This window comes from Ursus maritimus, unplaced genomic scaffold, assembly GCF_017311325.1.
Source record: "Ursus maritimus isolate PB19 unplaced genomic scaffold, ASM1731132v1 scaffold_15, whole genome shotgun sequence".
Classification (NCBI taxonomy): Eukaryota; Metazoa; Chordata; class Mammalia; order Carnivora; family Ursidae; genus Ursus; species Ursus maritimus.
In genome coordinates this window covers 41,858,843-41,863,566 of record NW_024423897.1, presented here as the reverse complement: position 1 = coordinate 41,863,566, position 4,724 = coordinate 41,858,843, and the positions used below count along the sequence as shown (strand labels likewise).

Genomic DNA, 4,724 nt, shown 5'->3' with positions numbered 1-4,724 from the left:
AGATCTGTGGTTCAACGCATGCAACGTTCATTTTAACCTGTATCCTAGAACTGTTCACATATTACGAGAGTTCGCTGGTTTTACATATATGAAAAATTCCTCTGTAATGCCATACACTCTCTCTCCCTTTTCAAAATGGTAGTTTTTGTAGATTTTTAAAAATTTTTCTTCATTATTATTGTACTGTTCAGTATTCTCCTTATTCGTTAATTAATTTTGCTAATGTATTTTAATAGGAATAATCAATTTTATTTAATAATTAAATATATTAGCATGGAATTATCAACAACAATGACATATCATTTTGCAATTTCAATATCAGAAGACATGAAATCCTTCTTATTTTTTCCTGAAGAGATCTGACAAGATTTTATATAACTTTTGAATAAATGCTTTTTTCCGTTTTCTTCCACTTGATTTTATAGTCCCACCAAAATAATGATCCTTTTAATTAAACACAAAAACTAGAGAGGTTCCTAAAAGGGTGGCAGCAAAGGAATTAAGATATCAGTCGACAAACAGGTTCGGTGGGGAATCAGCAAATCATCTTGACTGGGCTTTTGGAGTTGCTGGTGGTTTGGAATTGTAGACCATTGGATGGATCTTGTCACTGTAGAGCCTGGACACAAACTGGTGCGTGAGCTCCTTGAGCTTGCATTTGGGATGCACTATGAAAAGTGTGTGAGAGAAACATATGCCAATGTAGGTGTAGTCTGTGTGGTGGTGCCTTGATGGTGCCTTGGGGTTTATATGTCCATGCACTAGGAACAGTAGAGCTTCATCGTGGCCTCACCTGGGCTGTCTGAAAGGCTGATGGAAACTTTGGCTGGTTCTCATGGTACACATGGGGCAGCAGCCAAAGTCTCCCTGCCGGTACTTTTCCAATATCAGGGTGATGCCAAGGTTGGTGAAGACATAGCAGGAACAGGTCAATCCATAAAGCATCTGGGCTGCCAGCTCAATCAGGTCACCTGGTTGGGTTGTCTCCCAGTTCTTCATCAGACTCCAGGTCCAAGTTCATGCCTAGACTTTGTGGATAGTAAGGCATTTGCTCATTGAGTCCAGGGAGATTTTATTTGTGCTGGATGTTTCCCTCAAGAAATTCACAGAATTCATTGCTACAGAGCCCATAGGACTGGTATCAACAGCACTATTTTCCAGGTGTTTAGAACATTTATTTTTAATTAATTTATCTTTCTGTATTGATTTCCTGATGCTGCTTGGTCTCTATAATTTTGTTTTCTTAAGTGATCTTAAAAGTCTTTGAAAGTTAGGTTACTTTTTTTCTTTTGATTTACAATGCATGTAATAAAGTTTTTCTACTTCTTTTTAATAAATTATTTATAAAATGCAATAAATGGGAATGACATTTTTAATTTCCATGTACTTTAAAGTTTTTGTTGAGTGTAGTACTTAGAGAGAACAGTGGCCGTATCAGAAGGATTCAGCTCTGTGGATTGATTTCCAACCAGAAGACAGCAGTTTAGTCGGAGTCAGATCAAAAATGCCATCAGCCTGGAACATTGTCATCTCAGTCACTGCTCCAGTTAACTACTCTCTTGACTTCTAAAACCAAAGATTGGTGTTGCCCTTTTTATACTAATATTAATAAATTATGCAATATGCACATTAGCAATAACTGATTCTCATTTTATGACTATTCCTTAATTATTTATGGCTTCTCGTGTGACTGGACATTTATTTGGTAGTTTCCACTTTGTGCTTACAAATAACGCTATTATGAATATTCTAGTGCATGCTTTTCTGTGAGCTTGTGGACGCACTGCTTTTGGGTTCAGGTATATAAATAGGGTAGAACTGACGATCTTTGAAAATTTGTGTGTTTAGCTTTTGTAGATACTACAGTTTTCAGAACTGGCCTCATGCTTAAGTTTTGAGGACACAACAGGCTTTGATATTTATAAGGAATCCAAAAACTCAGGTTCTTCTATTCACACAAACATTAAGAAATGTGTGTGTTTAACTTTATAGTATTTATTTTATCAATTTTATTATTTCTTCAGAACCTGAATCAGGAATCCAGGGTTGAATAGGCTTTCTCGGTGATTCCAATCCATTGCCTGCTAAAGTTTGAGAATCATGGCCATAATGACATCTTTACCTACATGGTAGAGTTAGGGATGTTTACTAATGAGTTGGTATATTCTTCATAGGTTACAGCACTGATATGACAGGTGCTAAGATTTTCATTTTAAAATGATGGCTTTTAAGTGTTAACTGTGGATGAATTAAGATGGAAAGTTTAGGGGCATCTGGCTGGCTCAGTCAGTAGAGTGTGTGACTCTTGATCTCAGGGTTGTCAGTTCAAGCCCCACATTGGGTGTAGTGATTACTTAAAAATATAGTCTTTAAAGTAAAATAAAATAAAATGGAAAGTTTACTGAGTCAGGGACTTTTATAGTCCAGACCAAAAACAAAAACAACAACAAACAAACCAAAAAACTAAAGACCTAATAAAGGGGTAATTGGGAAGTCTGTTATTTTCCACTTAATTTTTTGATAACCATAACTGCTCTAAAAAAATAGTCTATTAATTTAAAAAAATACTGTATTTTAATCTGCCTGTGCAATGCCTTTGGCAACTGGACACTTAATAAGGAAAAGTCATTTTAATCATTTATTAGTTTTAAAAATATATATATATGTAATCGAGTTTTATATCCTAAAATACATCTCTTTGTTCTAGAGCAAGGGCCAACCTACATAACTTTGGCAAATTTTTGTGGATTATGTTTGAGTTACTAATTCTAATACTGAATTCTCACAAGACCTTTTAGTATCACATTTGTTTTTCTTTTGTTACATTTTATTTTTTGCATATGCTTTTATTTGCAGAAAATGTTCTGGTGATTATCTGGCTAATTTTATCAGAAGAAAAATATAATAGCTATAGGTTTAACAATACAAGAGACAATTACATATGCTAAAAATAAATACAGTCTAGTGGGCAGAACAGTGAAATTTCCATTTTAATTAAAATATTCAACCTTAACTATAAATTTAATCTATCCTTAATAGCTCAACTATACGTATGGTAACTGTCAAAAAAGGGACATGAGAACTATTCCAAAACAACAAGAAACAGAAACAACAGTGTTATTTTTATTTTACTAAAAAAAATACTAGTTGAGTCTATTAATTCTAGTCTGTCAAAGTCATTGATATGCTGTATGAGACACAAAAAATAAGTTTGCAGACCTTGGCAAACAAATTTTATTGTGATCAAATACTGGTGAATTAGGCCAAGTAAATTTTGTTTCCATACTTATATTCATCTATAGTATATAAATATAACTCAGAACGAAACTGGTATTGCAGAAGATAGGTGGGGTTATTTTTTGATAAATAGCCGAACATGTACTCTTCTCATATTTTAAAGTGAAGTTAATAAGGTTTTGTTTTTTTTCTCGACCTATGAGACTGTCATTTCATACCTAGTAGATCAAATCAACACTGATTACATAACAAAACAAGTAGTGTATATTTTAAGAAAAGGTTTTTGATTTACATGGAAGGTGATGACAGGAGTGTCCATGAGGTTATGAGACAAGAAGTGATCGTGACTGTCAGGAATGTTGATAGACACAACAGGGTTTTATACATTGAGGATTCTGAGGAGAAGGGACCTGAGATTATCTGGACATGATAATGTTCAGTAGGAAGAACTGGACTTCTCTCCCATTAGACAGCCCTGCTGTGTGAGACCCTCATGTGATGGCAGATAACATGCAAATGAATTGTCAGAATAGGCTGGAAAATTGTTCCAATGAATGTATGGGTTAAGGAATGGGGGGTGAACTGAGATACCTCAGGACAGAATATCTTTCACAGCCATGGGTAGAAGAAGTGAGAAAGGACCTCCAAACTAAGGATGGGGGTTGGAGGAGACAGAGGGTACTTATTTCAAGGATAAGCCACTTCCTTTATGAATCCCAAGTTGCTGTTTGCCTCCAGGTTCTTCCATCTTACCTTTGCATCCCTGCTTCTCTTCGCATCAAGGCAAGCCTTTGCAAATAGATCCTATTTAGCTTTAAGAGCTGCAGCCTCCTCCTTCTGATAAGCCTTCAGAGCTCTTCACTGCATCTTGGGAATGAAATGGGTCCTAATCATCCCCTGCAGACTCTAAGCTGTTACTGTGTGAATTTGAAGTTTCTCTATATATAAGGAGTTCAGTACAGGCACACTCATCCAGTGAGCCCCCAAGTTCAGAGAGTTGGGGTGGGTGAAGACACAGCTGGGTGCCTGTAACTTGGTCTGAACCCCAGGTACCCACTCTCTGTTCGCATCCTTCTAGCGTTGCTTGCCTACCACCATGAAGTCCAGGAGGAAAGAATACACAACATTGGGGTCCACATCACATATACTCACCTTCAGCAACGGGAACATCCTCCTGGTGATTGTCATCTGGTTGGTGAGCTCTTTAAAGTGCAGCTACATCTAGCATTTTTTAGGCTGATGCTTGGGTCACATTTCTGCCTGCCAGCCTGAAGCTCTCTAAAGAATTCAGCTGGTTGTCCACTAGGTATGCAAGCTTTTGTACAAGTGTCAGATACCAAGGGAGCTTGTCCTCCTGGCAACCCCTCAGGACCCTCCAACTCTAACTTGCCACCTGAGAGCATTCTTTAACACCTTTCAAGGACCCTTCTTCCAAGACGAGAAACCGCAGTGGCCTGCAGTTCCTAGGCATGGGCTTGGGACTAGGG

At 37.1% G+C, this 4,724-nt stretch overlaps 1 pseudogene; it reads right to left on the bottom strand.

Moving 5' to 3' along the window:
- Positions 1–543: 543 nt before the first annotated feature.
- On the bottom strand, positions 544–4,016 carry LOC103664869 (annotated as a pseudogene).
- Positions 4,017–4,724: the final 708 nt, after the last annotated feature.